The sequence below is a fragment of the Tympanuchus pallidicinctus genome, unplaced genomic scaffold (assembly GCF_026119805.1).
Source record: "Tympanuchus pallidicinctus isolate F22 unplaced genomic scaffold, pur_lepc_1.0 scaffold3, whole genome shotgun sequence".
In the NCBI taxonomy this organism is placed as follows: Eukaryota; Metazoa; Chordata; class Aves; order Galliformes; family Phasianidae; genus Tympanuchus; species Tympanuchus pallidicinctus.
Genome location: NW_026294747.1, coordinates 72,415,476 through 72,426,723, shown reverse-complemented (window position 1 = coordinate 72,426,723; position 11,248 = coordinate 72,415,476). Strand labels below are relative to the sequence as shown.

The 11,248-nt window shown below is 38.5% G+C and overlaps 1 long non-coding RNA gene across 3 annotated transcripts; it reads right to left on the bottom strand.

Moving 5' to 3' along the window:
- Positions 1-216: 216 nt before the first annotated feature.
- On the bottom strand, positions 217-10,700 carry LOC128085464 (uncharacterized). 3 transcript variants are annotated; one of them, XR_008208981.1, is made up of 5 exons: positions 10,644-10,693; positions 2,992-3,093; positions 2,436-2,553; positions 1,781-1,877; positions 217-822 (listed from the first exon to the last, which is right to left on the bottom strand). It is a non-coding gene; the product is annotated as an uncharacterized LOC128085464 (long non-coding RNA). The 3 variants fall into 3 exon arrangements; XR_008208983.1 differs by lacking the exon at positions 2,992-3,093 and adding an exon at positions 3,395-3,530 and having other exon boundaries at positions 10,644-10,688; XR_008208982.1 differs by lacking the exon at positions 2,992-3,093 and having other exon boundaries at positions 10,644-10,700.
- Positions 10,701-11,248: the final 548 nt, after the last annotated feature.

Here is an 11,248-nt window from a genome sequence, read left to right as displayed (position 1 = left end):
TTGTTTAGCTATTAGTTCCTTGTTACACACGTGAGGGAAGAGTCTCTCCAGTCATTGAATATACTTTTAAGTTCAATGTTAATGCATAACCAGTATGTCAAAGATGCTTCCTATCAGGGTAGTACTGATATCCAACACTGTTGTAAGCACTAACTGACCAGCTCAGCATAAAATGAAGTTGATTAAAGAACAGCAGCAGTTTTGTACAGACCAGTGGAGCAAAATAGGGAGGAAAATGGGCTGCACGTGACACAGGTGAGGCAGCTCATAACCACAAGGTTCAGGAACCAGAAGCTGAGAGAACAAGTGAAAGAGGGCACAGAAATAATGCCTTCATTTTGCAGCAGCAGTATCAGCAGCAGTTGTCCTCTTATCTTCCCACAAGATGTGCTTCTGGCCTATTCACTGCAATTCCTCACCTGCTGAGGCAGTGGGAAGGAGCTGCTGAGGAAGTAAGACAACAGAAAGAAAACCTTTAAGCTAGCCATGAGATGGTCATTCAAATGACAAGTGAATACCACTTCAGGTGTTCACATTGCTGGCAAATTTTGGGGTGCCACAATATAGGAAAGACATAAAACATGTAGAGCAGTTTTAAAGGAGAACAACCAGGATGGTGAAGAGTATGGAGAACAAGAAGTATGAGGAGCAGCTGAGGTCCCTGGCTTTGTTCATTCCATTGCAGAGGAGGCTGAGGGAAGGCCTTGTGGTGGCTGCAGCTCCTGGTGGGTTGGAAAGTGTATTTGCATACCTGTTCAGTGAGTTACAGTTGGGTGTTAATTCTGCCATGTGGTATGCAGCTAACCAGTCCTGTACAACAACCTGCCAGTTTGCACAGAAGAATATTTCATTTTATTGGAAGAGACCTCTGAATAACAAATATATTCATGGAATCTAAAACCTGATCTTAACTTGCAAACAGAGCAAAAAAAAAAAGCTGCATTTGCTGGTATTTTATTTCCAGTAAATAATTCAAACTCTAATATAAATTTCTTCATTTTGAAACAAGGAATTTGGCTTTGCACAGACAATTCCCAGTGCAGTATTTTTTTCTGACAGGAGCCATCTCCACTGAATTCTGGCAAGTAATGTAAGTTTCACTAAAACAGTTGGGATGTCCTGCAAAATATTGTTAGCTGCAAAATCTCCACTGCTTTTTGAACATAGGCTGGTAAATATAATTATGAGGGTTTCAATCATTTCCTTGTCTCAAAGCTGTAATTTATGTCAATAAGAGGGAAGGGATTAATGGAAAGCATGAATTATCTTTTCACTACAATACTGCTTCCAAAATGTATATCTTAAGCATCCTAGCACACGGCACACTGGTATGGAAGTCTTTAAAACTGTGTTGATCAAGAACTGATAAAAGAATCCTTTACGCTTAAAACCATAAAATGAATCTGTTAAAAATATCCACAGGAGAGCACAAGACTTCTGAATATTTGCTTACTCTTTCCAACATCCCTTTTTTCTCTTGCCCTTAAAGAAATTCAAATTAATTATAAAAATGAGGACATTCCTAATACTATTTTTAGTGAAAAGTTACAAGGTTTAATTTGTGTGAAAGTACTGACAAGTTTATTCATTTTGTAGGAGGGTGGAATTTGCCTCACGTAACACTCAGGACTCAGCTACAGCTTTGATAGAAATGTTATTTGGTAATTATCTGCTCTTCCCTTGGGGACAAAGTAATTAATTCTGCACTGCACTTCACAGCATATTCTGTTTTTACACACATATGAAGGATGAATTCTGGAAGATTATGATCAATACTTACTGCATTGGCAGCCAATAACTCATCATCCTGGCAGCTGCATCATGACTTAAAAAACAAACAAACTCAGGAACACAGAATTCTGACTTCACTTGTTGACCTTGTTTGTGTTTTAGAGGGGTGAAGAAAAATACTTAAAATTAGCTTTCATTAAAGAAGTATATGGCATTTTCCCCAAAGAAAATAATACACAAATGTTTTCTTTGTGACCTAACTCGGAACCAAAAGATAAGTGATATATTTTTACCTATTACTTGATTGTAGCTTTTTTTTTTTTTTTAAAGAGTTAGATAAAACAAATTTGAGCATAAATTTGAAAATCGGCATTTTGTACCTAAATACTACACTGGTATTTTTGAAGCCATTTTTGCCTGCAACAAGGCAAGACCCAGGGCGGAAGGGAAAGACTGGGGAAAGAGCTCGGTGCTAGGGATTGCATCAGACCTGGCCCTGGAAGCTCTGCCAAGTCTCCGTCCCAGATAACATGGCCAAGGAAAAACATTTAGGCTAGAGGAGTTAGAACTATGATTTTATCCAAGCATTTGAAAGAACAGAATCTCCTGGTATAGATGCAAAAGTGCAACACGCATTTCCCTTTTTTCAGTTTTGGAGGGCCTGTTCTAAATTTTATCATAAAAAACACACCCATATAACCTACTTTATCCTCTTAGAAAGGTTGCTTCTTGTCCTCTGTGTGAAGTACTTTCTGATCTTGCTTGGCTGTAGTTTCTTGAGGTTGTGGTTTTCCATTTGCAAAATAAGTATAACAGCATTTCCTATCAACAGGAATGTTGTGTAAATAAAAATATTAAAGGTATCAGAGAGCGCAGTTATAGAAAGACAAATACCAATACTGTGGCTAAGAACCAGTGGCTTAATGTTTTGAAGTTTGTCACTGTCCAAAAAAAACCAGACAGCTGAAATTCTCATTTATTCCATTAGCAAGTAAGGGACTTGGCACCAGACACATAATTGGTACCGTCCTTAGTCAGTTTTTAAAAAGCTCTTGGACTTAATCTGCCAATAAACCAACAATTAGACATTTTACAGGAAACTATTCCATTGACAAAAATTAAGTTTAGGAAGAAGGAGTCAGAAGACTGGAACTGGCTGCACTTCACAAAGTGCTAGTAATAAATCCTGACAGTAAAAGGGAATGCAATACTTAAGCCAGAAAAGTGAAATCACTAAAAATAAAACTAGAGGCAAATTACATTGAGCTCTCAGATCTCATTCGAATATCTGACTGGAAAAATTTCTTGCCATGATAGCTGTAGCATCCCAAGAGGTCTACATCTGCCTTCAGCCATACAACTCTGCCAATCAAGAAGACAAATAATGAATGATGTTCGTTTCCTCATTTGGTATGCTTTGGTTTGCAGCCAAGATAAAACACTCAGAGTGAAGAGGAAAACAGTTCTTGTGTCCAACAAAGATGCCCCTCTAGAGTTCCTTTCAGGCTCAGAGCCACACTTTGAAACACCACCCCCAGCCGCCTCCTCCCAGAAAAAAAATCCACCATAAAATATATGAAAAAAACTTCCAAGACCAAACCACAGAATGCGTCATTTTTTCCTGCACAAAGCACAGACTGGCTCTGGGAGCACTAACACCCACCTGCAGGTCAGACAGCCAAGGACTGAGGCCATGAGTATTCTCTGCACTCATCACACAGGCAAAAAAGCCTCAGTGTAGTACCCATCAACATATCTAAGTCTTATCTTTTCTGGGTCTTCTGTGTAAGCTCTTTTCTCTGAGAGTGACACATTTGATATGCAGTAAGATGACAGAATGAAGGCATATAGTATTCTTCTTCCTACCCTGTCCTCTGTTCTCCTTTGCATGAGATACCATCAAGCTCTTTCAAGCTTAACTACTGCAGCTTGCTGGCAAATGATTGGCCAGGAGACGACACGTTGGCCTTGCTGTGTGCTAGATCTTGCTATGCTAGATACACCCTGGTTAATGCCACGGGATCTGTTACTTCTCCATGGTAGACTAGCACAAAGCAAGGAATCACCTGCAATCAGTTCCACAGAATGAGCATAGTATTGTACTCATCCTTATTAACATGCCCTTCCTCACTGCTGAGAAGCAGGGCTAATTACTGTGACTGTAGTACTGACTTAAACTCTTAATGTCTTGCTGTTCTGGTGCTATTTTAGTTGTTACTCCTCTGAGATTATCCACAGCACACTCTCCTGGCTTCGATGAGATACAACGAGAAACAATGAGGTGAAAAAACTTCCTTTGCCTTTTCCTCAGACTTCTGGAAAGGTTTGGGTTATTCTGGATTACAATACAGGGTGGAGGCTTGGGGTCAAGCTTCACTTCAAGCTCAGCTCTTCCTCTCCTAATTACCCAAACCATACTCTTCATGATTAATTCTCTCATCAGTGTTTCAAGGTCTTCAGGGATTTTGGCAAAGATGACTATGCTATCAGCTGATCTAATGTGGTTTAGGTGCTCTCATTTATCACAGTGCCCTTTCCCTCCTCCCTATTCAAGGTTTTTATAATCTTTTCCAAGGAAGAAGAAAATTGTTCCAGTGTGACAATATCTTCTTGTCTAGTTCTATTCTTCCACTTAATCTCTTCACTTCTCCTGTCAATGTTTAAATGTCAATGCAATGCATTGTTCACAAGCTCCGGGATTCTAAGAAATCCTTCACAATGTTTCTATTCCTGACTGTGTCCAGGCTTCTTCTGCATACACTGTTTCCATTATCCACCTCATTAGGGGCACGCACCTGCTCCTGGAGAAGCCAATGGCAACCTTCCCACTTAGTTCAAAAAGAACAGGTTTGGACCCAGTGGTGTGCCTACTGATGAATTAACTTTCAGACAAAACTCAAAGAGGCAGGAAATCTTCCAGGAACATGCTTTGCCATTTGAACAGAGGAGGATTTTCCTAATTGCAGATGTCAAATTTTTTTCTGTATACAATCAATAGCCCACTGCTTAAGACTTAAATGAGAATGGACTGCACAAAACTGTTAATAGAAAAACTAAACCATAGTTCACTAACTTCCTCATACAGTGAATTTTATTAATTTAGACACCATTTACACTGTAGACTACAAGTGCTTGTGACATGAAGGGATGGCTACTATTTGAAATGAATGAAAACACATTCCTGGATGGCCAGTACGGGATATTCTCCAAGTAATGTCTCTCCATTAAATTAAATTTCATCGCTGCTGGAACACAACATGGAGTTAGTCCTCCCCTTCAAAAAAAAACCCAACCAAACAAAAAAAAAATAACAAAACAGAACAACAGCAAAATAGAGCAAAAGAGAAAATATTATTTTAGCCTCTACAGAAGTTTGAGGAAAAAAAAAAGAAAAAAAAAGGTATTTTTCATCTTTCAATCTTTCGGGGATATATGATGGAAGATATAGGTTGAAATGTCTCTAATGTTCTTCTGCCTTGACTACTGTTTGCCTTGTGGAGATGCTGCTTCTTTGAGAGTTAGAATAATATCTTAGCACACAGCAGTTTAAAACACATCATAAACTTCATTTCCTATATAGTCAAGATCAGTCTCTCATTTCTACACTACAGTGTGACTTCCCCAAAACTTTCAAATGAATCAGGCCATATTTAAACCTGGTTTGTAAAATAGAACACAAAACAATTACCTTCCTTCCAAATTGGAGATACTAATTAAAGTTGAACTTGACAGAATTGACATCTGATCAAAATTTTCTTAAAAATTGAAAAAATATTTCTAGTTTTTGCTTGACTCACAGCTGACTGCATTGTCAGTATTCTAATCCCAGGCACAGATTTCTGCTTTTGCTGGTTACAAAGCTGTAATATAGATTAATGTCTGCTGAGCTATAGTTTGAGACCAAATGAATCTCTCTTATGATGTAAACCAGATTTAAGTCGTATCCTTCAGAATCTATTCCATTAACAGATTTCTTTCCTATTCTTTCATCAGACATAAACCTAATCTGACAATCTTCAATCAAATTGTCACGGAGCTCATTAAAGACACTGGAAATTTCTCCAAGTTAACTATAAGATCAAATATGTTCTTCACATCACTGCTACAGCAGTGAGTTTTGTAAATTAGCCGGTAGCTCCTATGTGTTAATGGTAAATAAAGCTGAAATGATCACATGTGTGAGGCCATGTTGTTCAGAGCATACAATAGGCAAAAAGAGGCAAATGAAAAACTGAAAGAACCTGAGCTTGGTGTTAAGTATTAGATAAAGCAACTTCATGTTATTCCTTGTCAACTGTCCACATTCCATGGGTTTCTTTATGCCAAAGATTCTTTTTCTCCACCCCTTCTGCATGGATATAATCTTGTGTGGAAGAACAATTGCATGCCACCACCCTTTTCTACTTGATAATTTTGATTACCGAGTGATTCAGATATCAGTTGTGTTATATGTAAGGAAATCCAAATCTCTGCATTAGTGATTTAGAAGGTAATTAGCATGAAGAGTAAGACACAGATCTTTATGTCCTCTCCTAATCATATCCTGGTAAAGGACTTGAACAGTTATTTGACAACACACAAAAGACATCAGTAGTCCAGATTTTTAACTTCGGTTTTCATAACAGAAAATCATTGATGCCCCCTTTCCTTTAGTAACAAATACCTATGAGAGTTCTAAAACACAGTCATGAATGTACTATGAATTGACTCCAGAACACTCTTCACTATAAGATTACTTTTCATAGGAGGTTATTGTACTTCAACTACCAGCTACACTGATCCTCCCAAGCAACGCAGTCAATTTTACTGAGCATTTCAAATACACTGATTTCTTGGCTCCTGAGAAGAGACTAATTGAGAGGGTGTACTGTATTACGGAATACAATTTGCCTAAAAAGATTACCGTCTAGCTCATTAATTTTACATTACCATACCATACGTCTATTGACTTTATCACAATGCTTTCTACAGCTACTTACTGCAATAGCAAAAACACACAGGGATCACATAGCCATTAAAGTGATGAAAAATTCTGTAGAGACGTTATTATTTATTTATGACATAGCTGTGTCTCCTGGTTTTAGTCAATATTGACACACACTGCACCAATCCAAAAAAAATGTGTTCCCTCTCCTGAAAAACTCAAAGTCTAATTACTCCTGGAAGCAGAACTAGTATGACACAAACAAATAGAAAGAAGGAAAAAGCAGTAGTTATGAGTTGTATTTATGTAAGTCAAGTATTTACAGAACTGGAGACTTTGTCTGCATTTTATAAACATACACTGTAAGATAATTGCAGTAAAGATTGATAAGAAATAGAAGTGAATGTCAAAGGGAGAACTTAAAGAAGACTGAACTATTGAGGGTTCTAATCCCAAAGAGACAATTGGGGATGATATTTGAGCTAAAGGAATTTGAACAGAGCAGACTGATGCTGATATGTCAGTGAAACAAATGCTGCAGCATTCACACAATTAAATTTAATATTCCTGAATGAAAATGGTAATACAATAATTTGTCAGGTGTCATAAACAAGGAACTGTTTTAATTCAGTATGAGACAATGTACATGAGCATGAGTATGCTGAAGGATGCTCTGGGTTACCAAAGCAGCAGAGGCTTGAAGGTGTCAGAAGAGACCCAGGTCTCTTCTGATGAAAAGCCAATTCTTATCTGGACTAAAGAAAAACCTCCACTTTATGAGGACTTCTAAAATTATGAGAAAAAATAAAACTTTTTTTTCAGAATTAAATAGTAGAAAGTAGAAATTTCACTTGAAAATGAATTTTAGTACAATTATTTGAAATAGTAAAAATTCTTAATTTGTTGGATATGAGCACAAGCTGTGAGGTATGTCAAATGGCTCCTTTGACTGAAGGAAGTTAGGAGTGCTGCAGTTTACAGCTGAGTTGCTCCCCACTCTGCCAACAGTGGGTCTGAAGGCCTAAGATTGCTGGCTCAGAAGAGGACATCATCTGCCAGACACAGCATTATAAAGGCAGGAGTGTCATAAAGCCAGAAGTCATTAGGACTACCAGGCTTTTTGCTGCAGAGACACACGTCTAAAGCAGTGAGGTTTGTCTTTGCCCACTTGTCACACTAGATCTGCACAATGTACTGAATCTCCCCATAGCTCTCAATTTCATCTTCACCCTCTGGCTGCAAAATCAGGAGGTCCCATGGGCATCACAATGGCTCTGAACTTGTTGTTCACTGCCATTCTAGTATGGGAGAACAAAGTGGATGAGGTGATGATGCTCCCCATTCTGTGCTAGAAGATATTGCAGACTGAAGAATCTCAGCTGAAAAGTAAAGTGAGTCCAAAAGCTTCAGATCCCAGCTGCAAAACTGATCCAGGTCTCCCCTGGCTCACGTACGTATGGCAGAGAATCTGCAAATCTGCAGGAAATTTAGCCCCAGGGTTTCTCGAAACAGCAGGTTCTACATGGTAGAATTGCTTTGAAGCCCCTAACAGCCCATAAAATTAACTGGCAAGAACTCAAGAGTGTGGCTGTCATAAAACAACCTGTGTTTCTCTTGTTGTTCATCAGGAACAATGTACTTCCAGAAAACAATCTGGATTTTGTAGTAGAATGCAGATGGAAATACCTAACACTCTAAAACATGAAGGTCATGCAGGGAAGATAGGAGACAAGGAAAAATTGGTCTGCTTAATCAGGTTCTCCTTCTGGCTAGACACAAACAATACAAGTACAGTGAAGCAACATGTAGAGAACCAACAGCAAGGTAATACACGTCTTGTTAAACTAATATTCATCCTTATAGGTTTTTTGTACTTATCCTAAGGTTCTACTGCAAATTCTTCTTGCAGTACAGCTCTGGATTTTACACAACACTAACTTACCAATAGTATCCAGTATTTATTTTCCTACCAGTAGTGCTGCCTTTACTCAGAAAAGATGCAGCTGTGGTAATGCTCCTAAGGACAGTTGTCCCTCTGTCTCATAGATATGTTTTCAATTAAGTTTAATTACTGCCCCTGTTGTTTCAGACCAAAGCCCATTTTACACAATGTGCAGCTTGTACTGCAGAGTAGCTGCAATCTGGAAGCTCCACAGCAAGAACAGAGAAACTGCTGCCACCCCAGTAGTATTATTTGCTGTAACGATGGACTGAATTTAAAGTCCTTTTTTTTCTTCATGTATTTTTGAGGCTTACCTAGGACTCTAGTGCTACAATCTGGATGCAAGGAAAAAGATAGAATGAGTAAAAGATTAAAGCAGCTCTCCTGAGGCAGACTTTTGTCAGGAAAGTCACTGTCTCTGATGCTTTCTCAGAAATCTCAGCTCCTGCTGTTAATTGATTACAAAGACCAGATTCATTTTTTATTTAAAAAAAAAAATATAAGCACCGGCAAGTACAGAGGAAAGTCATTAAAATATGACTGAAGTTCTTCTGCAGGGCTCCAAGAAAGAGACAAGGGACAAGAGCTGAGCAGTTGTTGTTCTGACATTATCATTTAAAGAAAAACTCAACATTTCGGAAGGTCTTGGTACCACAAACTGATATTTACAAAGCACAAAGCAAAAAAAAAAAAGGCAAAAAATAAATCTCACACCTAAAAGAATTTCAGGGTAAGAAGTTACCCCATAAGTACCCAGCTGAACGCAGACTGGTGTTGGCACAGATGCGGGTGCAGACAATATATTAATGCACTACTTTACCTGCTTAAGGCTTAATTCCTGCCCAGCAACTGGGCACTCTGGGTGAAGCATCAGATTTTATGTCAGTCCACATCTTTGTTGTTGAGAACCCACTATTTGCTTAGATTGGAGAGAGGGATGCTTTGCTCTGACTCTCAGCTCAAATGTAGAAAACAGCATGCATAAAATCCGCAAAGTAAATGCAAATCCACCATCTAAAGAAGCACCATATTAGGAACTCTCTATTTCTTAGGCATAACACAAGTCGTTTCCAGAAATCACACACAGAATCCAAGAACAAACTAAAATGGAACCAGCAGCATTTGCTCCCAGCAGCCTTGATCTGATTGCAGCCACATGGCAATATTAGCTGCCATGTGGAAAACATTCATTAACCTATTTAACCAAAATTAACTATGAAAATGTACTCTGAGTTTTCTTCCTTCATATTGGTAAAGCATTTTTCAACATAAGTGTTTTCTATCCAATTTAAAGCTTTTTTTTTTCTGTAAATAGTATCATTATTATCATTATGCTGGGAAAGGTTAGACCATGATTTTTGTCAGAGTTTTCAGAATCACATTTTACTTGCTAAAATGTCAGGAAAATAATCTTGTCTTAGACTCACTGAGGTGCAGTAAATTAACTTCAGAAAATAAAACAAGAAACATTATTGGACATCACAGAAGTGGTAAGCTGTAGTTACACATGCACACAACAAAAAACAACTTTTTCCAGACAAATTGAGTTAATGTGCCAGCTACAGTTCCAAAGAATCATGGCCTTGGTCTCATACCATGGTCCTGGTTCAGTCAAAAATAGAACCGGAAGTGTTGAAGTGCCAGTTCAGAGTCTAAGCCATTGAATTAAAGTATCTTTACGTCTGACCATGCACATTTCCCACCCACCTCTACAGTATGATGAATTAATTCTAATCTATTTCCATCATTAGGAAATTTGAAATCTCTCTGTAAGTTTATGTTGATTTATGTTGACCACCACATGCCCATTTCAGTCATAAGCTTATTTGTATTTGAAAGAGGCCTCCTTGGAAACAGCTTTTGAGTGAAAACTCTTCCATATTCCCACAGAAGACAATACAGATTTCTTGCTTCAGTACAGCTGAGATATCATTCTTTCTACTTTGGTGAATGTATAATCAATGAACATACATATAATTACAAAATATCCCAGAAAGTTTGGCTAAGCAATGATTATACCAAAAGGAGAATAAATAGAACATTTACCTGTATCCTAGGCTCACTATGAAACTTGAGAAAAGGGATCTCCAGAAGAGACTCTTCCCCTCTGGCAGTCAGCTCTTAAATGGGTCCAGGAGAGGTGCAGCCTGGCTCCACCCCTTCCGGCAGCACAGGAGAATTGCCTTCACCTGTGCTCCCATGGCTGACTCAGTGCTCACCTCAGGTGATCAATCAGAGGTTCAGGTTGCGATTCAGCAGTTCCCATACAGTGATCTCTCATCTGTCTTAAGAGAACATAAAAATGTCTGTGCTGGACAAGATCGGTGCCTCATTTAGCCCAACATTTTTTCTTTAGCAGTGTAACAAGGCAAGCAAGATGTAACACTATCCCAAGAGACAATCCCAGCTTTAGCAATGTACAACATAGCTTCAGTAGCTAAAGATGATGACTTTGAACTTGTTACCCTTCATAGAAATTGTGGCATACATTAGTACATACTGAGGTGGGTTGAGAACTGGCTGACGGGCAGAGCACTGAGTGTTGTGATCAGCAGCATGGAAGCCTGTGATCTAGCTGGAAACCTGTAACTAGCAATGTTCCCCAGAGCCTGGTTCTGGGTCTGGTCTTGTTCAACACCTTCATCAGTTAC